The sequence below is a fragment of the Aethina tumida genome, chromosome 4 (assembly GCF_024364675.1).
Source record: "Aethina tumida isolate Nest 87 chromosome 4, icAetTumi1.1, whole genome shotgun sequence".
Classification (NCBI taxonomy): Eukaryota; Metazoa; Arthropoda; class Insecta; order Coleoptera; family Nitidulidae; genus Aethina; species Aethina tumida.
In genome coordinates this window covers 4,236,431-4,260,961 of record NC_065438.1, presented here as the reverse complement: position 1 = coordinate 4,260,961, position 24,531 = coordinate 4,236,431, and the positions used below count along the sequence as shown (strand labels likewise).

General features: G+C 24.1%; 1 protein-coding gene and 1 long non-coding RNA gene across 2 annotated transcripts in view; one reads left to right on the top strand and one right to left on the bottom strand.

The window, feature by feature from the left end:
- LOC109607719 (5-hydroxytryptamine receptor 2C) overlaps positions 1-12,468 on the bottom strand; it is a 100,856-nt gene extending 88,388 nt beyond the window's left edge. Inside the window, exon 1 of the mRNA XM_049967011.1 lies at positions 12,335-12,468. The gene's annotated coding sequence lies outside the window, so the exon portion shown is untranslated. The remainder of the gene's footprint in view (positions 1-12,334) is intronic.
- LOC126265443 (uncharacterized) lies at positions 8,226-8,631 on the top strand. The gene is made up of 2 exons (XR_007547925.1): positions 8,226-8,475; positions 8,566-8,631. It is a non-coding gene; the product is annotated as an uncharacterized LOC126265443 (long non-coding RNA).
- Positions 12,469-24,531: the final 12,063 nt, after the last annotated feature.

Genomic DNA, 24,531 nt, shown 5'->3' with positions numbered 1-24,531 from the left:
AAAAAACAAAACATTTAGAAATAATTTTGAGAAATACAGAAACAAAGTATTTTTTCTCTCTTATCTTAAAATAGAGATGAGTTAGTAAACATAATATTTTATTAGTTACCTCTTTAAAAAGCTTCCTTTTGGAATTATTTATTAATTAATAATTTGTTTATTTTTACAATATTTTAAATAATTATTTTTTAAAAATTGTTATAAATATATAAAAAATTTAATTTTAATCAGTAATTTTTGGTAAATACAGAAACAAAGAATTTGTTTCTCTCTTATCTTAAAATAGAAATGAAACTTAATATTTTTAAGTAATCTCTTTAAGAAGCTTCCTTATGAAATTATTTATTAAATAATAATTTATTTATTTTTATTAGTTATTTGTATTAACAAACACCTACAAAAATTAAATATTATGTTTATAAACAATGAACTAATAATAATATAAAAATATTAAAAAATGTTCCGAGTCTTATTAAATTATAATAAAACAATATTTTAAATAATTATTTTTAAAAAATCTTTATAAATGTATGAAAAATTTAATTTTAATCAGTAATTTTTGGTGAATACAGACACAAAGTATTTTTTCTTTCTTATCTTAAAGTTTTTAAGCAATATCTTCTAAAAAGCTTCCTTATGAAATTATTTATTAATTATTAATTTCTTTATTTTTATTAACTATTTGTATTAACAATTACCTACAAAAATAAAATATTGTGTTTTCAAACAATCAACTAATAATAATATGAAAATATATAAAATTATTAGAAAATGTTCCCAGTCTTATTAAATTATTGAAAAACAGTATTTGAGATAATTATTTTTTAAAAGTTGTTATAAATGTATGAAAAATTTAGTTTTAATTAGTAATTTTTGAAAAATACAGAAACAAAATATTTTCTTCTCTTTTACCTTAAAGTAGAGATGAGTTAATAAACTTTAAGCAATATTTTCTAAAAAGCTTCCTTATGAAATTATTTATTAATTAATAATTTATTTATTTTTATTAACTATTTGTATTAACAATTACCTACAAAAATAAAATATTGTATTTTTAAACAATCAACAAATAATAATATAAAAATATATAAAATTAATAGAAAATGTTCCCAGTCTTATTAAATTATTGAAAAACAGTATTTGAGATAATTATTTTTTAAAAGATGTTATAAATGTATGAAAAATTTAGTTTTAATTAGTAATTTTTGAAAAATACAGAAACAAAATATTTTCTTCTCTCTTACCTTAAAGTAGAGATGAGATAATAAACTTTAAGCAATATCTTCCAAAAAGCTTCCTTATGAAATTATTTATTAATCAATAATTTATTTATTTTTGTTAACTATTTGTATTAAAAATTACCTACAAAAATAAAATATTGTGTTTTTAAACAATCAACTGATAATAATATAAAAATATATAAAATTATTAGAAAATGTTCCCAGTCTTATTAAATTATTGAAAAACAATATTTGAAATAATTATTTTTTAAAAGTTGTTATAAATGTATAAAAAATTTAGTTTTAATTAGTAATTTTTAGAAAATACAGAAACAAAATATTTTCTTCTCTCTTACCTTAAAGTAGAGATGAGTTAATAAACTTTAAGCAATATCTTCCAAAAAGCTTCCTTATGAAATTATTTATTAATCAATAATTTATTTATTTTTGTTAACTGTTTATATTAAAAATTACCTACAAAAATAAAATATTGTGTTTTTAAACAATCAACTAATAATAATATAAAAATATATAAAATTATTAGAGAATGTTCCCAGTCTTATTAAATTATTGAAAAACAGTATTTGAGATAATTATTTTTTAAAAGTGGTTATAAATGTATGAAAAATTTAGTTTTAATTAGTAATTTTTGGAAAATACAGAAACAAAGTATTTTCTTCTCTCTTACCTTAAAGTAGAGATGAGTTAATAAACTTTAAGCAATATCTTCTAAAAAGCTTCCTTATGAAATTATTTATTAAATAATAGTTTATTTATTTATATTAACTATTTGTATTAACAATTACCTACAAAAATAAAATATTGTGTTTTTAAACAATCAACAAATAATAATATAAAAATATATAAAATTAATAGAAAATGTTCCCAGTCTTATTAAATTATTGAAAACAGTATTTGAGATAATTATTTTTTAAAAGTTGTTATAAATGTATGAAAAATTTAGTTTTAATTAGTAATTTTTGGAAAATACAGAAACAAAGTATTTTCTTCTCTCTTACCTTAAAGTAGAGATGAGTTAATAAACTTTAAGCAATATCTTCTAAAAAGCTTCCTTATGAAATTATTTATTAAATAATAATTTATTTATTTTTATTAACTATTTGTATTAACAATTAGCTACAAAAATAAAATGTTTTGTTTTTAAACAATCAACTAACAATAATATAAAAATATATAAAATTATTAGAAAATGTTCCCAGTCTTATTAAATTATTGAAAAACAATATCTGAAATAATTATTTTTTAAAAGTCGTTCCAAATGTATGAAAAAATTAAATTTAATCAGTAATTTTTGGTAATTAGAGAAACAAAGAATTTTTCTCTCTCTTCTCTTAAAGTACAGATGAATTAGTAAACTTAATATTTTTAAGCAATCTGCTTATGCATTCTTATGAAATTATATATTAATTAACATACCTAGATATGTGTTTCATTTTATTTTTTTTTTAATTATGTACTATCATTAATTCCGGAGAATCTGAACAATTTTGTAGCCGTCCACTTGAACGAACGCCACCCACAAAACGCCGGAGGTAGTCGCGTTACGGTAAACACGGCCACGCCGCAATTTCCAAACTTTCAATAGTTAAAACGGCCGTCCCGGACCAAATAATTTAATCAATGCCCCGTACAATGGCACGTAGCGTCGAGCATCGGTCCTCGAATCGCGTTTCGAATTGTTTCGCGATGTCGATGAATTATTACCGCATAAATTACCGGCAATTAACCGCCGCCTAAACATAAATCCAACGATCAACGGATTCCATCGGGCCGTGAAAAAACCGAATAGTTGGCTCGATTGGTTTTGGCGGTGCGATATTAAAATTTATCATCGCGAAAGTTAAGATAAAGAGAAGTTCGACCTGGGGCCGATTAATGGGGTTGTAAATCAACTGGTTTTTTTTTCTGCGGAGCCGCCAGCAGGAACAAGCGAATTAATGGCCGGTCTTGCATAAAGGTTGGGAACAATGAACAAGACAATGGAGTTTAAGAACGTGTTTATGACAGTAACTGACGCTGATATAATCTCACCTAGAAGTCAGTCCTTCATGAGCAGGCAAAATTTTAATAAAACACCAGATTTTCAAGACTGAAACATAATAAATTATGGCATAGGGATTGTTTTAACGAGAACACATTTCATAAGAAAACTTTGCAGGCTCTAAAGAAGTAAATACTTAAAAATTACTGATTCAAAATTCATTTTTCCTTAAAAAAATTTGTTTTTTAGAATAATTTCAATAATTTAATAAAACTGGGAACATTTTCTAATAATTTTATATATTTTTATATTATTATTAGTTGATTGTTTAGAAACACAATATTTTATTTTTGTAGATAATTGTTAATACAAATAGTTAATAAATATAAATAAATTATTAATTAATAAATAACGTCATAAGGAAACTTTTTAGAAGATATTGCTTAAAGTTTATTAACTCATCTCTACTTTAAGGTGAGAGAGAAGAAAATATTTTGTTTCTGTATTTTCCAAAAATTACTAATTAAAATTAAATTTTTTATACATTTATAACTATTTTTAAAAAAATAATTATTTCAAATATTGTTTTTCAATAATTTAATAAGACTAGGAACATTTTCTAATAATTTTACATATTTTTATATTATTATTAATTGATTGTTTAAAAATATAATATTTTATTTTTGTAGGTAATTGTTAATACAAATGGTCAATAAAAATAAATAAATTATTAATTAATAAATTATTTCATAAAGAAGCTTTCTAGAAGATATTGCTTAAAGTTTATTAACTCATCTCTACTTTAAGGTGAGAGAAAAGAAAATATTTTGTTTCTGTATTTTTCAAAAATTACTAATTAAAGCTAAATTTTTCGTACATTTATAACAACTTTTAAAAAATAGTTATTTCAAATATTGTTTTTCAATAATTTAATAAGACTGGGAACATTTTCTAATAATTTGATATATTTTTATATTATTATTAGTTGATTGTTTAAAAATACAATATTTTATTTTGTGTGTAATTGTTAATACAAATAGTTAATAAAAATAAATAAATTATTAATTAATAAATAACGTCATAAGGAAGCTTTTTAGAAGATATTGCTTAAAGTTTATTAACTCATCTCTACTTTAAGGTGAGAGAGAAGAAAATACTTTGTTTCTGTATTTTCCAAAAATTACTAATTAAAACTAAATTTTTCATACATTTATAACAACTTTTAAAAAATAATTATCTCAAATACTGTTTTTCAATAATTTAATAAGACTGGGAACATTTTCTAATAATTTTATATATTTTTATATTATTATTTGTTGATTGTTTAAAAACACAATATTTTATTTTTGTAGGTAATTGTTAATACAAATAGTTAATATAAATAAATAAATTATTATTTAATAAATAATTTCATAAGGAAGCTTTTTAGAAGATATTGCTTAAAGTTTATTAACTCATCTCTACTTTAAGGTAAGAGAGAAGAAAATACTTTGTTTCTGTATTTTCCAAAAATTACTAATTAAAACTAAATTTTTCATACATTTATAACAACTTTTAAAAAATAATTATCTCAAATACTGTTTTTCAATAATTTAATAAGACTGGGAACATTTTCTAATAATTTTATATATTTTTATATTATTATTTGTTGATTGTTTAAAAACACAATATTTTATTTTTGTAGGTAATTGTTAATACAAATAGTTAATATAAATAAATAAATTATTATTTAATAAATAATTTCATAAGGAAGCTTTTTAGAAGATATTGCTTAAAGTTTATTAACTCATCTCTACTTTAAGGTAAGAGAGAAGAAAATACTTTGCTTCTGTATTTTCCAAAAATTACTAATTAAAACTAAATTTTTCATACATTTATAACAACTTTTAAAAAATAATTATCTCAAATACTGTTTTTCAATAATTTAATAAGACTGGGAACATTTTCTAATAATTTTATATATTTTTATATTATTATTTGTTGATTACTAATTAAAGCTAAATTTTTCGTACATTTATAACAACTTTTAAAAAATAGTTATTTCAAATATTGTTTTTCAATAATTTAATAAGACTGAGAACATTTTCTAATAATTTGATATATTTTTATATTATTATTAGTTGATTGTTTAAAAATACAATATTTTATTTTTGTGTGTAATTGTTAATACAAATAGTTAATAAAAATAAATAAATTATTAATTAATAAATAACGTCATAAGGAAGCTTTTTAGAAGATATTGCTTAAAGTTTATTAACTCATCTCTACTTTAAGGTAAGAGAGAAGAAAATATTTTGTTTCTGTATTTTTCAAAAATTACTAATTAAAGCTAAATTTTTCGTACATTTATAACAACTTTTAAAAAATAGTTATTTCAAATATTGTTTTTCAATAATTTAATAAGACTGGGAACATTTTCTAATAATTTGATATATTTTTATATTATTATTAGTTGATTGTTTAAAAATACAATATTTTATTTTTGTGTGTAATTGTTAATACAAATAGTTAATAAAAATAAATAAATTATTAATTAATAAATAACGTCATAAGGAAGCTTTTTAGAAGATATTGCTTAAAGTTTATTAACTCATCTCTACTTTAAGGTAAGAGAGAAGAAAATATTTTGTTTCTGTATTTTTCAAAAATTACTAATTAAAGCTAAATTTTTCGTACATTTATAACAACTTTTAAAAAATAGTTATTTCAAATATTGTTTTTCAATAATTTAATAAGACTGGGAACATTTTCTAATAATTTGATATATTTTTATATTATTATTAGTTGATTGTTTAAAAATACAATATTTTATTTTTGTGTGTAATTGTTAATACAAATAGTTAATAAAAATAAATAAATTATTAATTAATAAATAACGTCATAAGGAAGCTTTTTAGAAGATATTGCTTAAAGTTTATTAACTCATCTCTACTTTAAGGTAAGAGAGAAGAAAATATTTTGTTTCTGTATTTTCCAAAAATTACTAATTAAAATTAAATTTTTTATACATTTATAACGACTTTTAAAAAATAATTATTTCAAATATTGTTTTTCAATAATTTAATAAGACTGGGAAAATTTTTCAATAATTTTATATATTTTTATATTATTATTAGTTGATTGTTTAAAAATACAATATTTTATTTTTGTAGGTAACTATTAATACAAACAGTTAATAAAAATAAATAAATTATTAATTAATAAATAATTTCATAAGGAAGCTTTTTAGAAGATATTGCTTAAAGGACAAATTTTTTCTTACTGTCTGAAAAAGCCTGAAACAGGTTGAAAGACCGATTTAAGACGCAATATATATGCTGTAGTCTGTTTATAACACACAAAATTTCAGTGGAATGACATGTGACTGATCGATAGATTAATATTATACAATCCAACTGTCATTATTACTCAAACAACAATAATAATGAATGGCATTATCACAGACAATCTTAGCCAGTTGTAAATCAATGTATTGTTATTTATCGTAAATAAATTCAGTGAATTCCGCCAAAACAAGTAAAAAATCAATGCTAGCCAAGCCATAAAGTGTTGTACTTTACTATCAGTTGTATTTTTAAAAGGAAAATTAATTAATGACAAAGGTTGGGTGTCCCATAATTTTTTTATTGTACTGTAATAAATGTTACGGTGTTATAAATGACCGGACTTTCATAAGCGACGTAACAATGTAGCAATATCCGCCTGTTATTTATCCATCACCGTCACATTACTAATGCTAATGTGTTAATTAAAACACGACTAAATTAAGCAGTTGCAGATTCATAACGGTGGAAAAAACGTAACCAGGTAAGAAAAGGAGAGAGTCCAAATTGCAGCACTATCTGCATGGAGGCGTTGTTAAGCAAATACATAACGATTACAGGGATGGAAAGGAGACCCTTTACTGGGGGTTATCGGGTTAATTACTGGGTCGTTTCCATTCCAGGTTGGCGCCGGTGACAAGACGAATTTGAGGGCCTGGACGGAAAATGCCAGACACCTAGAATGTTGAAACTTATACGAGCAACTATTTTCATAATGATTCCTATTACAATTCAGGGGGTGAACACGTTATGTCCACATTAATGTTACATTGTATTGTGTGTGTATGAGCACACGTGAATGACGTTCAATTAACCAACAGACACGGCCAAACTGTACGTTTAAGCAATTACATTTTTCCTCGGATAAATTAAAACAATAATAATTACAATAAAAACCCGTTTGAAGTTAAATTAATTACGTAAATTCCTCAGGTTCAACGTTTTTTTTTCTAAATTAATTTATATCACGAGTTTAAATTGATTCAATTACTTTTTTATTTGAAGCTTTTTTTTTTGAAAGGATCTACTACCAATTTGCCATTTTAAGTCGTCAATCGACGACGACGACGAAATGATTAATCCGCAACCAAAATAGTCGACATTACTATTGAAGATGCTGAATTAAAGTTCTGAATTAATCTTTCACGCGGATTGAGATTGATTGAATGGAGCACTTTCAAGAAGTCGGATAAAGTCAAATTAAATTTAATTGCAAGGGTGACATTTAAGCAGTAATTTTTTTAAATTACAAATTAACCCTCACTAATTTTATATTTTACTAAATTTAAATGATTAGTGTTTGTGTATATTTTTAGCACTTTAACGAACAAAATAATTTAAGTAACACGTTAATTTTTAACTTGTCAAATGCAGTTGTATTGATTTCTCAGTGCTGAAAATAAAGGACTGATTTAGGATATTTCAAATGTGTGATTCAGATTTTTTTCAGTCAGTATCAATTTTTGAGATTCAAGTAAATTGAATTTAGATAAATATAAAAATGTCTTTAGAAGAAAGTAGAAAACTTAATTTTAACTTTGTGAAAAGGCCTTATCTATCACAATTTGGGGAACCAGGATAAATCTAGAACTCCAGACTTCGATTATAAAATGATTGACAAGAGATAGTTTGTTGTACTAATGATTAAATAAAGATTTAGCTTCATCATAAGACCTATCTAATATCTATTCCATATTTCAGCAGTTTTCTTGAGCTAATGGAAGATGCTACAAAAACATCAACCTCCGATGAAGAAAGCTACAGTGACTTTGAAGAAGATGTTATAATTCTCCAACATTTTAATCAGCAGGAACTAAACGATATCATAAGGGAGCTAAACCTTACAGAAAAGTCTGCAGAGTAACTTGTATCCAGATTAACAAAAGAATCCACCTTCTCCAGGTGCCAATATTAAATTCTTGTAAAAGAGGTAAGAATTTGCTGTCTTTTTATCTCAAGAAAATAATCTGAGATATTAAGATATTTTTATAATGGCGATTAGAGTTGAACTCTTCAGCAGGACTGCCCAAGTAACCACCAGGCTTGAAAGACTTTTAAGTGATACTTAATTATGTCTAACTTCATTTTGAAATAAATTCTTAAACAGATCTGAAGGACAAAATATGATTAATATTTTTGAATAAATTACTTAATAATAGTTGATAAATCATCAACACCAGAAGGGCTGTAGACGTATGTAAAGTATTCTTTGCATAATAAAGTCCTTTCACACCATTGTACAATTCCAGGAGGCCCACTTTCAGAATAACACAATATCCGTCTAGTTTATTTAAATGTATTCAAAAATTCCATACATCAGCTTTTCAGTATTAACGATTTCAGTTTGACAGTGCACGCCATACCGTGTTTTATCAATCGGGAAACGTAACATAAATAAAAAGAGTCGAATTCCCGCTTTTCTTTTGTCGTTATGTTTCGGCTCCGGTAGAAATAACCTAATACCGGAACCATTGTTCGTCACAATACAAATGATACGTTAGTTGCCCAACCATAATGGATATTTGCATCGTTATTGCCACTGTAATGTTTTTTAAATTGTGCAACATTATATTTATAAATTTGTTTATGTGATTTGGACGGTTTAATAAAAAGTGTATGATTGAATGTTTGTCGACATAAAAAGCTTGTTATCGGAATGTGTACAAATAAATAAAATTGAGTTTTTGACAGTGTTTATATTTCAGGATGTGTCAGGATATATGGCGATTTCATGTACACGTTAATACTTCATGATGTATGTTGAATATTAAATTGGATTAAACAATTTTACAAAATGAACACTGACAGATGTAATAAGTTTGGTAAATTTAGTTTCGGTATTAATAAATATAGGTTTGGAGATACAAATACATTTAAAAATGGCTATTGAAAGTTCATCAAGTTCAAATTAATTTTAGTTCCAGTATTTTTAAAAATTCAATTTTACTTTGATATACAAAATTAATAATTTTAAATTAATTTTGTGTTTTAATTTCCATATTTAATAATTGAAAATGTATGAACAAAACTTAATTACTTAAATACAATACAGTATCAGGGAAATATTTATAAAATTAATAAAATAATTTTAATATTTTATTTCCAGAATCTAAATTAATGTAGAATTAACAAACTATTTTATTTAAAATTTGTCTTAATAAAGAGAAATATTTATTGAATAATTATAAAGTTTATTTAACTCATATATGTATGTAATTCAGTGTATTTGAAATCAGTTTTAAAATTTAATATTTTATTAAAACAACTCTTGAATTTCAATGAATTTTGAATTATCTGGGAATTAAATTCAAATAAATCGGCTTATATATTATATATTTTAATAATCAATGTTTAGTGCAAAATTATGTAACATTTTTGAAATAATATTTAATTCATAATACTATTAAAATATAGTTAGTTCATTTATATAATTATGCAGTTATTTAATTTCATTAACTGACCACTGTAAATTATTCAAACATACAATTTAAATTTTCTAAATTAAATACGTTTTGAGAGAATATTTAAACCTGAAATAATACAAAATCAATAACTGGGTATTTATTTTAGGCATTTAAATATTACAGAGGAATTTATAAAATAATTTATAAATTCTTGTAATACGAGAATTATTTTACATATTTATTTAAATATGTAAAAGTTATTTTTCAATATGAATCAAAACATTAATATTTATCTATATTTTAGTCTGTTTTTTGACAAATTACTAATTAAAAAATGGTGATGGGAATCTGGCATAAGGCCAAACAGAAAGTGCTTAAGATACGTCTATTTTTAATATAATTTTTCAATTTATTTTTATTTTTAAAGTGGTTCAGTTCTATTTATTTTGAAACCATTTTAAATCTAATATGACATATATATTTTTTGTATTTAACAGTTAAAAATTAACAAGATATGGACATAAAATATTTTATAATATGATTTTTAATTAGGAAAATTTATAAAATAATTAATATTTTATACAATTACTATTAATATATTTATAATATAATAATATATTGTAATCTTGTTATTATTATTTTTAATTAAATTCATAAATTATTAGTTTTAGTTAATATAATTTATTATATTATTATTTTATAATTTAAATATTAAATGTTTACTAAGTATTTAAATAATTATAAATAAAAAAAATTAAATTTATATAAATACTAAAAGTAATTCAAATGATTTAAATATTTGTCAAAGTATTTAAAAAATATTGTTTGATAGTCTTTTTTAATTTGTTATTTTATTATTTATTTCCAGCAAATTTCATAGATAATTTTAAATAATTATAAAAAATAATGTTAAATTTTAATAAATACTAAAAAAAAATAAATAATTTAAATGAACTAAATATTTTTTAAAGTATTTAAGTTTGATGGTAGTTTTTAATTAGTTATTTTATAAATTATTTCCAGGATATTCAATAAATATATTTTTAAATAATTATAATAATTTAAATAAATACTAAAAATATTATTTAAATTTCAAGTTTAAAAAAAAAGACTAATTGTATTTTTTAATTTATTATTTTATTATTTATTTTCAATAAATTTTATAAGTATTTTTATATTATTATGATTTAGACATTTATCAAAGTATTTTAAAAAAATAATTTGCTATTTTATATTTATTTCCTGCAAATTTCAAATATAAGTACATACTAAAATTAATTTAAATGATTTAGAAAATTGTCAAATTATTTAAAAAATAAAGTTTGGTTTGGTATTTTTTGATTTGTTATTTTTATTTTCAACAAATTTAATAGATAATTTTAAATAATTATAAATAAATAATTTTAAATTTTAATAAATACTAAAAATAATTTAAAGGAACTAAATATTTTTTAATGTATTTAAAAAATAAAATTTGATGGTATTTTTTAATTAGTTAATTTATTAATTATTTCCAGCATATTTCATAAATATATTTTTAGATAATTATAAATAATTAATTATTAGTTTAAATTAATACTAAAAATAATTTAAATGATTTAAATATTTTTCAAATTATTAAAAAAAAATAATGCCTAGTTGTATTTTTTAATTTATTATTTTATAATTTATTTCCAATAAATTTCATAAATATTTTTTATTTATATAAATTTAAGTAAGTACTTAAAATAATTTAAATGGAATTTATTAAAGTATTTAAAAAATAAAGTGAATGATAATTTTTAATTTCTTATTTCATTATTTATTTCCAACAAATTTCATAAATAATTATAAATAAATAATTTTAACTTTAAATAAATACTAAAAATAATTTAAATGATTTAAAAATTTGTCACAATATTTGAAAAATAAAGTTTGATGGTATTTTTTAATTTGTTATTTTATTATTTATTTTCAGCAAATTTCATAAATATTTTTAAAATAATTATAAATAAATAATTTTAAATTTAAATAAATACTAAAAATAATTTAAATGATTTTAACATTTATCAAATTATTTAAAAAATTATGTTGGAATTTTTAATTTACTATTTTATTATTTATTTCTGGCAAATTTCATAAACGTATTTTTAAATAATTATAAATAAATAATTTTAAATTTAAATAAATAATAATTTAAATGATTTAAATATTTGATCAAAGTATTTAAAAAAATATAGTTTGATGGTATATTTTAATTGGGTATTTTAATATTTATTTCCAGCAATTTTGATTAATATATTTTTAAATAATTATACATAAATAATTTTAAATATAAATATTACTAAATGAAATTATTATAAATAAATAAATTTAAATTTAAACAAATACTAAAAATTCGCTTACAGGCATAAAGCGAGAAAAGTGGCACGACACATTAAAATTGTAAACCGATCACTGGCCAAAGTAACGGGGGCACCTGTGGCAAAATATCGCCGCGGCCGTCGATACGCGCGTCTCCACCAGTGCGTCGCGACGCGTTCCGCCGCCGCCGCGTCATGTGCATCACTGGCCGGCGGGAGCGCGTCTTGACGCTGTGGTGCGACGCCATCGGGCGCCTGCGTTCCGGACGCCTGCCGTCCTCCGGTGGACCGCCGCCGACTCTTCGTTGCCGTAGGTTAAGGTCCGATCTGTTCATCTGCCGGAGATGTTTGGACGGGCCGTGATTGGATTCTGGAATTGAAACGGTTTAATTAATGTGGAGGATGGATGGGAGTTTGACTGTGGGGAACCGGAGGAATGTTGTGATTAGGATTTTGAAAGAATTCCTCTTTAAACATCAAAGCATTCAAATCTAGACATTTTAAATATGTTAACCAACTACTATTTATACATCTTTTGATGTCACAGGCCAACTGCCATTTTGATGTTAATTATTTTTTAACTTAAGTAATCAGTAACTAGTTTCTGAGTTGAGTTTATACTATTGACTTCTGCTTCCTCTTAATCCTGGGAAAGGACCAAGTTTTTATGACGCTGGGATTAATGTTGTGGCCTGGCCACCTCGAAGTCCAGATCTTAACCCAATAGAACATATCTGGGACATTCTTGGGAGACATTTAAGGGACCATCCTAACCATCCAAATTACTTAGAGGATTAGAAAATTAAAAATAAATCCCTATTTTTAAATAAATATGCAGAGTGTATACGTTTATTTTTCCTTTTTTTCAGAAAATATTAATAAAAATCAATTATTATTAAAGTTACCAATTTAATAGAAACCCTTTTATAGACTCAGAAATGCAAAGAAGAAGTTAATTCGGTAACAAACTTCAAAACAAATTCTCAAGATTTCCGGTGGCCGCTCCGGAAACTCACCCCCGACCGTTTCTTTTTGACCGCCACCCCCCGAATAGAAACTAGACGATGGTCCCGGGATTTGCGGGACCGTAGAGGCCAAACATTTTCATTAGTGGTCCGGCAACTCTTTCGCCGGATTTGGAGGGAGCGTGTGTAATTTATTTCAGTTAAAATTCAATAAGGGGCCCGGGACCGTCGACGTTCGACGGACCCCCACTCGACTTTAGACGGTTGCGGTTAATCAATTTTCGGCCCAATGGATGTTGGCTTTGCAGCGAAAACTTAATTGTGGAAGTTGCCGGGTGTTTTGTATTCGATGGTGTTGCTCAATTAAGGGGCCGATCAATTTAATGTCGGAGAGCCGGTTTTTTTTAAAGGGATTATCCCTTTACAATATTTACTTTTAAAATAACTTTCCTTTGTGCCGGAATTTTAATTAAATAGTATTTTAAATTTTTATTTGATCTTTAGAAAAAAATTGATAAAATTGGAATTTTTTGAAATTTTAAAAATTTAAATTTATTTATTACTTTACCTAAAATTCTCCTTAAAAATATTTTCACAGTTTTTAAAGCGGTTTTTAAGAGTAACATTGAACAAAAGTAAATGGTAAGTATTTTGTTAACGAGTTACTTGTTGTAGTTCTTTATTTATTCTATGTATTCTGTTCATTCTGTTTATTTTATTTATTCTATTTTTCCTGTTTTTTTCTATTTATTCTATTTATTATAGAATAAATATTCTATTTATTCTATTTAGTCTATGTATTATATTTATTCTATTTATTCTGTTTATTCTGTATATTCTGTTTATTCTGTTTATTCTGTTTATTCTGTTTATTCTGTTTATTCTGTTTATTCTGTTTATTCTGTTTATTCTGTTTATTCTGTTTATTCTGTTTATTCTGTTTATTCTGTTTATTCTGTTTATTCTGTTTATTCTGTTTATTCTGTTTATTCTGTTTATTCTGTTTATTCTGTTTATTCTGTTTATTCTGTTTATTCTGTTTATTCTGTTTATTCTGTTTATTCTGTTTATTCTGTTTATTCTGTTTATTCTGTTTATTCTGTTTATTCTGTTTATTCTGTTTATTCTGTTTATTCTGTTTATTCTGTTTACTCTGTTTATTCTGTTTATTCTGTTTGTTTATTCTGTTTATTCTGTTTATTCTGTTTATTCTGTTTATTCTGTTTCTTCTATTTATTCTATTTATTCTATTTATTCTATTTATTCTATTTATTCTATTTATTCTATTTATTCTATTTATTCTATTTATTCTATTTATTCTGTATATTCTATTTATTCTGTTCATACTATTAATTCTGTTCATTCTATTAATTTTCTGTTTATTCTATTAATACTGTTAATTCTATTTAATTTCTTCATTCTATTCATTCTATTAAATTTATTAATTCTATTAATTCTATTTATTCTATTCATTCTGTTTATTCTATTTATTCTGTTCATTCCGTTCGTTCTGTTAATTTTATTTTTTCTGCTCATTTAATTCATTCTGTTCATTCTATTTATTCCATTAAATCTGTTCATTCTATTAATTCTATTAATTCTTTTCATTCTATTCATTCTATTCATTCTATTCATTCTATTCATTCTATTCATTCTATTCATTCTATTCATTCTATTCATTCTATTCATTCTATTCATTCTATTCATTCTATTCATTCTATTCATTCTATTCATTCTATTCATTCTATTCATTCTATTCATTCTATTCATTCTATTCATTCTATTCATTCTATTCATTCTGTTCATTCTGTTCATTCTATTCATTCTATTCATTCTATTCATTCTATTCATTCTATTCATTCTATTCATTCTATTCACTCTATTCATTCTATTCATTCTATTCATTCTATTCATTCTATTCATTCTATTCATTCTATTCATTCTATTCATTCTATTCATTCTATTCATTCTATTCATTCTATTCATTCTATTCATTCTATTCATTCTATTCATTCTATTCACTCTATTCATTCTATTCATTCTATTCATTCTATTCATTCTATACATTCTATTCATTCTATTCATTCTATTCACTCTATTCATTCTATTCATTCTGTTCACTCTGTTCATTCTATTCATTCTATTAATTCTATTCATTATATTCATTTTCTTCGTTTTATTTACTTTATTCTTGTTTAATAAATGTGTAAATAAATTATAACAATTTACGTTATTGTTTTCACTTTTCTTTATGAAATTTTAATATGTTAAATGATCTATGTAGAATCAAATTATTTAATTAAAAAAATGGCGATTTTATATCACATTGAATTTAAAATATATTAGAATGTTAGTTTTATTTTAGTGGAAACAATTCTTCATATTTTGATATTTAAAAGTCTTTTTAAGGATGCTAAATTCAACAGAGAAGTTATTGTCAGAAAAACAGTTAATATTTTTATAATTCATTCACATTTGAGATATTTTAATAATATTAAAAGTTATTCAAGGTTTACTATTAAAAAGAGATACCTTTTACGACCTCACTGTATCTGTTAAATTAAATTATTAAATTAAAAAATATTTTAGCATCCGTCCAAATACTTGTGTTATTATATTTTTATTATTTTATTTGATAAATTAAGTCTAATTTTATATTTTCAAATAATAATTATTTTATCAATAAAAACTTAAAATAGAAACCAATTAACTTATACATTTTTAAACACATTTTTAAAAATATTCTCTATAATTTAGTTTTAAACTAATCAATATATCATTATAGATTTATAAAATGAATTTATTATTAATTTTCCTAACACAAGCAATATAAATGATATAGAAAACATCTGGGAACGTTCTAGTGGAATTTATTTAATATTAAAAACATTGAAAAAGTTTAAAGATTTTTAATTATAATGTAAATTCTTAACTTGTGGCTCAAAATTTAAGCATTAACACAACCATTAATTAATTATGTAGGGGGGCAGTAGAACGTTGAATTAACAATTTTTATCAGATATTTTCAGTAAAAACATACGAAAAATATGCCTTTTTATCAATTCCACATCGTAAATTCACCGGCTCACATTCGATATTAACCTATTTACATTGTTATTGATATTCAAACACGTCAACGTTCAAATGATGCGAATCAAAAGAATGGAAAGCCAGGTAAAATGTCAACGCACCAAAAAAATGAAAGAAAAACGAAACGGGACCCATCTATATGTAAAACCGTTTTCACTTTTCGCCTGTCCCATACGTATGTACGTACGTACGGGAAATTCGGGGTTATTCCCGCATCCGCGTCCCGTGTGCTCCAAGCTGCACCGTGCGACAGATTAAAGGAGACACGTAACGGCCGAATTTAAATTCATGAATACAATGTAATGTTTACATTGAATTTAACCGTATGAAGTAGTTTCGAGCATTTACATAAAATTCGACATAATGGGATTCCTCCGGGGCACCAACCAACATCTCGGGATTGTTGTTATTAATAACTTATTAGAATGTCGTTATTTGGATACGACACAATGTTGATTGGTGTCTGGTTTAAATGCTTTGTGCCGTTCTGTTGACGTTTTGGATTATTTTACATGTTTATTGTATGGGGTTGTTTCGGAATGTCAAATTGTTTTGGGAGCTGTCGGTTTGATTAACCTAATTATACTATAATATAGGAGTAATAAGCAGTAAATTGTAATCATTTTGTTAATGAGTTATTGTAGTTAGTTTGTCACAATTCATACATGTTTTGTATGGAAAAAATAATCAGTGAAATTGTAATAATATACAATTTATTTAAAAAATTACATGTTTTTTAGAATATAATATTTATTTTACCTTAAAAATATTAATAGTTAAAATCTTTTATATTAAATTTTATTTCTTGCCATAAAAATATCATTTCGTATAATATATTTTTATATTTACCCTTATTTATACGCACAGTAAGGTCGTAAAAAGGGTCCCCCAGATAACTTTTGAATGGAACGGAACATGGAACTCGAATAAAAACTAAAAATATTTTCAAATATAGCTAAATTTTACCATAAAGTTGAGAAGTGCCAAATTGGCCAGTACAGCATGGATATAATCAGCTATTTTGTTATTCTTTCACTTTCAAAAGGTTATTAGTACAAAATATTAATTGAGGCGCATCCACCATTTTTATAACATGTGGAGCATTCGCCAAAATTATAACTATAGTTATATTGAAAGGGTAATAGTTCACTAATTTTATAAAAGATCTTAAAATTCACTTTCAGTGAGAAGAAAGAAATAATGCTAATTTTATAAAAAAATATTATAATCATTATTAACGACTTTACTCTCCAATAAATGTAATTAATATTAAATTTAATGTTTAGAAATACTTAATATTATATAAATTGAAGTAATTACTATTATTCTACTTCAGTAAAAACTGTTACATAATTAGAGAAGATTTAAGTCTTATAAAGTGAGAAATTTTAATACTTTAATCAAATAATATATTATAAAAAACTATAATATGGAGGTTGTCAGAGAAATAGTACAAAATTTATAATCAAACAGTTTGTAAGATATTTCATGAAGGGATTTAATACAAATTTGGTTCAGTCAGTATAAAAATATATTTCAGTATTTTATACTTTTTTTGCTTTTTTTGTTACACATGTTATGAACGTGGGAGATATTACTTTAATCTAATTTGATTGGCCAAAGAAATGGCACATTCAAATGTAATTATGTTTTGTGTCTGTATTTAACAATACTTTAGTTAGAATTGAATAGTTTAATTTATAATATTTTATATTATTTTATGAAATAAATTCACTTTCAGTGAGAAGAAAGAAACAGTGCTGTTCAGAGATGAAGGAAATAATAATTAACATGAAATATCACAGTACAAATATAAATTTTAAAAATTGTTTCTTACACATATTTCCGCAGTCTTTGCTCCAATTATGTTTAAATTTGGTATATATAGTCCTAAAATATATAACTACAATTCAATGTAATAGTTTTTCCATATTATTACAATGGCATAAATTCTGGGGTGTTTTCCAATTTTGTTCTGCCATATTTTCTATACCCCTTAATATTTTTTAAAACTATTAAGCTTTTTATAATATTTGTATAATTTACAAAAAAGAAGTACTCCTGGTCAATTTTGTTTAATGCAGCTGTTTTTCAAATATTAAAACTGAAATATCTCAAAAACGACTGTGTTAATCAAAATTAATCAAGAGCACATTTTTGTTATAAATTATACAAAGAATATGAAAAATTTAATAGTTTTAAAAAATACTCAATGGCGTAGAAAATAGGGAATGTTTGAATGTACTTTAATACAGAGACATCATGGGAGATGTAATGGAACCATTTGCCAATTTAATTTAGTTTAATTTCAAACGTCCATTGACTCTATTCATTAAATCTTTGCCTCACTATTTACAGATGATTATAATGAATAAAGAGTATTCAACATAATATTAATAATTTTGTTTAAAGTAGTGTATAAATGTTTTAACAAATATATAATTTTCAAAAGCTTTTGTTTAAAATTCAATTTTAGTTTTTATTATTTATACTAATACTTCTAAAAACTTAGTTATGATATATAAATTAATTCTGAATTTAAAATTTAAAATATCTTTTGTAATTTATTTGACATTTATTGTATTTTTGTGACCTTGAGTAAATAAATTAAATGTCTAGTAATTATGGCTGTCTGTTCAACTAAAGAAAAAAATAAAAGTCGTGTAGTTAATTTTACTGGTTAATTAATTAATTTGCCCCATCATTTTACTTCTTGTTTCATACAAACAGCAACAGTTAATTTTTCATGCCAGCCAAAGAAAATTCCCCAAGTCCCCTTCATTACCATGAGGAAAAACAAAAGAATAATCCTTCGACTCCATTAATTTGCACTCATTTGAGTGTCCAACTTTTTTTGGCGCAATGCAACAGAGCCCCACCGAACTTGGTTAATGTGGCAAGTTGAACAATTCTTTGTTATAAGCAGTTAATTATGGTAATGCGGCAAGTCCAAAACTTGCACCCGACAAATTTGTTTTGATAGCACGATTATAAATTAACGGGGCAGGAATGCGCCACGGACCCCCGAAAAAAAAATCCCGTGGAATATTAACGTTCCCAACTAGAGCGATTAATTTTGAAGTTTTCCAGGCGGCGATTTGTTAATTCGTCGTCCCGATAAACGGTTAAATAAGTCATGAAATCAATTTATATCCTGTGGGAGTTTTTTGCGGCACATCGATCTGAATTTAATCAAGTAAATTAATCGGCGAACAACTTTAATTAGCTTCTGTATAAACTTGTCGGTGTGATATACGAGTATTTTGTTTACTGGGTGTAGGAAAAAATGTTTTCCTGGGGAGAGGGTGTTATTCAATTTTGCCGGATGGAGTGGCTAGTTTAATTGAAGAGTCGCCTGGAAGTTTTGAGCTTTAATTCCGGATTACCACAGGACCCTACTTTGTTTTTGACCTTTAATTCAATTACGTATCTGAATAACTATACGAAATTGGATTTTCGATTAACCTTAATATTATATGATAACTGCCGAAATTATTGCTGGGCTCATGTGAAGGTTAATGGATTTGCATGAAAAGTCCATTTTGGTTTAATTATTGGGTCAGTTAAATTAAACGTCAAACGTTCCCATATTTATTATTCATCCAAATTATAAATTTAAACCTTATAAAGCTAATAGACAGCTAATTGAGTAACACGAAAATTACGTTCAGGGGGTAAATAGTTGACAAATTAATCGAGTGAAGATAAAAAATGGGTCACATGGCATTCGGACCGTAAGTTTTTAGTCCAGTTCTTTTCAATCTGGGCCTGTTCTATTGACTGATTGCTAACAATCTGTCCACGATAGCAAACCATTCATCATTCAGTGACAACTACAGTCGTGTGTTACTTTTCTGCCTGTCTTTGGCGTTTAACTTCGTTAAATTAGACCCTGGGGTGGACCTTGATTTTTGTCACGTGAAATTTCACAATTAAATAGCATCATGTATCAGTTGTTTTTTAATTTAAATATGTATCGATGTTAAAATTTTACTTTTTCACAACCATTTCGTATTTTTTTTAGATATACATTGTGTTTCAATAGAAAATATATAGAATAAATTTATATCTATCATGAAAAAATATGAGTTTATAAATTGTGAAAAATTTAAGGAACTTAAGGACATAAAATATTATAAATTGTGCCGGTACCAATTTAGAAAATAAATGTTTTCTGAAATTTATTTAATTTTAAATTTTATTTGATGATTTATATTTGTTAATACTTCATTTATAATATAAAATTATTATTATTATATTTAAGATTTTTTAATACTTATAAAATAACATATAATATTAATTTTTAGTACTTTTTGATTAGATATTTATTTATTAAAATAAAATAAGTTGATATACTTGTCAATTATTTTGAAAAGAGTCTTTCAATTTATTAATTAAACACTGAACTTTTTTGTTTTTGGACTGATTAAAAATGAATTCCAAAAATGTAATCAGTAATCATATTTTCTGTTTAATAATAGTGAAAATTCAAATATTTTTTTCTAAAAAATTTATTAATTATCCTCCAGAATTTTTATTTATACAATACATTATTTAATTATTTAATCCTTTTACACTCAAAAGGTTCACCATTTTTATAACATCTTGACCATTCACATAAATTATTAACTATGCTGGTTTTGAGAGGTTAATAAATAGTTGACTAAGATTTTAAATCATAATCATGATTAGTGACTTTACTGTCCAATTTAATTAATATTAAATTTAATGTGTAATACATATTTAAAAATATTTAATATTATATAAATTGAAGTAATTACTATTATTCTTGAAAAAAACTTATAAAATTGGTGAATATTTAAGTCTTATAATGTTTTATATAGTTTTCTTCATAAAAGTCTGAAATTTTAATACGTTAATCAAATAATATATTATAAAGGACTATAATATAGAAGTTGTCAGAGAAAGAGTACAAAATTTATAATCAAACAATTTGTAAGATATTTCATGAAATGATTTAATAAAAATTTTGTTCAGTCAGTATAAAAATATATTTCAGTATTCTATACTTTTTGTTGCTTTATTTGTTACATTTTGTTAATCTAATTTGGTTGGTCAAAGAAATGGCACATTCAAATGTAATTACGTTTTGTGTCTGTATTTAACAATACTTTAGTTAAAATTTAATAGTTTAATTTATAATATTTTGTATTATTTTATGAAATAAATTCACTTTCAGTGAGAAAAAAGAAACATAGCTCTTCAGAGAAGAAGAAAATAATAATTATTATAAAATATTAAGGTCCTTTGAAGAAAATACAGCCTATTTTCTACGTCCCCCAATATTTTTTAAAACTATTAAGCTTTTTATAATCTATGCACAATTTAGAAAAAAAAAGCTGTTGGTTAATTTTAATTAATACAGCCGTTTTTGAAATATTTAAGTTTTAATATATATTTTAATTTTCTTCAAACATTAAAACTGAAATATCTCAGAAATGGCTTAATTAATTAAAATTAATTAAGAGAACATTTTTGTAGGAAATTGTACAAAGAATATAAAAAGTTTAATAATTTTAGAAATACTCAAAGGCGTAGAAAATAGGAAAAGAAAAAGGGGTGAATGTAGAATGTACGCCACTGTATCATTATGAATAAATTATTACACTGAATTATTGGCATATATTGTAGGATAATACATACCAAATTTAAATTAGATTGGACCAAAGGAGGCGGAAATATGAGAAAAAACAATTTTTGAAATTTAAATTAGAGACCCAGAACAGAAACTTCCTTAATTTTCTTCATTATCTTCGTTAATGGACATGCTCTTCTGTTTCCAAATTTTGACTACCTATTTTAAAATAAATTAAAATTAAACATGTTTCAAAAAATGTCTTTTTTAGCTCATTAATTAAGCAAATCTAATTTAAGAGAAACCTGAAATTCTATTGAAATCCATTTTTTTTTATATTTCTATTATATTTTTATAGAAAATGTCGAGAACAAATTTAGAATAAATTTTAGGCCAAACAAAGAAAATACTATTAATCATTAATTTGAAGACCCTGTGTCTCATAATTGCTAATTTTTGTACTAAAAAGAAGAATTTGTGTTAAAATTCTGTACAGACCTTTTGATGTATGACCACATTTTTCAAATTAAAACATTTATTATTTATAAATTTTTATCGATCTATCTTGACATTTAAAATAATCTAATAAGTAGTCATAAATTTAAGACACTTCATAAAACATAAAACGTCATAACTAGTGAAGGCCAATTTGGAAATAAAAAAGCTACAGTCATAAAAAAACATCATACATACATGTATATATATGAAACCCGCAAATTTCAGGGTGCTTGAGGGTCACAAATGTTAAAATAATGAAAGCATCATCGTTTACATTTTATTACCACCCGATCCAGTATCAAACGAAGTAAAACGTATATTTTTATTTATAACTTTCCTAAACTTATATATATATATATATTTATGACCAAATAACATTTAAGTGGATTTCTAGGTAGACCAAATTAAATAATTTTAAGATACTTAATCAAATTCAATAATAATTAGTCGTTTGAATATAAATTTACCATTTAAATTTAAGTTGCTAAATTTCCCCTCAGGAATCTCGGCTGCTCAATAATTAGAGATCATGTAAACGACTAAAGCAGGAGAAAAAAAACGCCGGATATAAGACGATGAGAGGCTTGCTCTAGGAGATTAGGACGGCGTGTTTGATTTAGAAGGATCTTGTTAATTAGTTCCAATATTAAACGCTACCTGTACCTTTGCAAAGTATGGCGAGCGTGTTCCTTTGTCTCATTAAGCGGACGTGCCTTTTCCTACCCCCTTAGGTTTTACCGGGTTCAATCGGTGTCTGAGACAATTTTAATACACCAGATATTGAATTTTAATGGATAATCAAATAATTGTTACATGCCATGGAATATACTATAGATATTCATTCATTCAATAAGGTTTTTTGTCCCAAGTTTGGGTAAGTATTAAATCTGTAGTAGCTAAAAAAGGCCCCAAAAAAAAAGGATAAGTGTAAGTCATGCCAATAATGATACGTTTAATTTGAAACTTAGTTCAAGGGTTTTTTTCTTTTAAACTTATAACAAGATATTCATCTAAAAACAAATTTAACTTTTAAGATACATTTACAGGAGATACAAAGAGTTTTTTTTTTCATTAACGTTATTTCAGTACAATTCATCGATTAACTGTCGATGGAAGCTCGTTCCTTCCTTAAGGTTCAGCCTACTAACCATCGAACAAATCTTTGTTTACACAAACTTTAAATTAAAAACTCTGGACGGAGTGGAACGAAATTACGCTGCCTGTCACCAAAGATTCACAAACTTCTCGACGAATTAATGACTACTAATAAGCTCAGAAAAAAACCTGATAATTGAGTCCTTTGATATTTGTAATTTAAATTGGTTTTTTGTATAATTTTATAATTAACTAACAAAAATAACAAATTTCCATGTTGCTCCATGTAATAAATACTTTCTGAAAAAATCACGTCTTAAAGCTCGTACTTGTAAACATGATGAAAAGCTCGTGGAAGATGTGCTTTTTTAATAGTGCCACCTGACTGATATTATTTCATTAACATTGTGCTTTCGCAGCTTAGTCCCATCTCCGAGGAGATTTAATGAAATTGCCTTTTATGTTCCTGCTGAGCTAATTATTTTAACAGGGCGCTTTAATCTCAAAATTATTATTGCATTAAAAACGGGTGAAAAGTTTCTTAAAGTGACTAATAAATTTTTAAAATAATTTTCCAAAATTTAAAGTTTTTATTTATTGTTGAACTTTTGTAATGAAGTTGGATTTCAACCTATCAAATAGTATTTAACTTAAATGAATATGAATGGTGTAAACTACTGTGATTTGTGGTCCTAACTATCAATTAGTATAAAATTATTAATAGTAGTAGAGAGTAGAATACTTTATTTATTGTATTATTAGTTGTACAACATAAATAGGAGAATTCTACGTTTAAAATGAAACTATTTACAACTTAAAGAGGGCAGCAAAAGCACAATCAATAAATATATTCCCTGAAAGCTTAGCTATTTTCCGGTAGAGGGCAATACTGCAATAAGGATCAGGATGTTTCCTTTTTGTTTCGATTTCTATTTCAAATATACAATTACGGTTTCCTCTGTTCATTAGAGGTTAGTCTTTTAAGTAATATCTAGA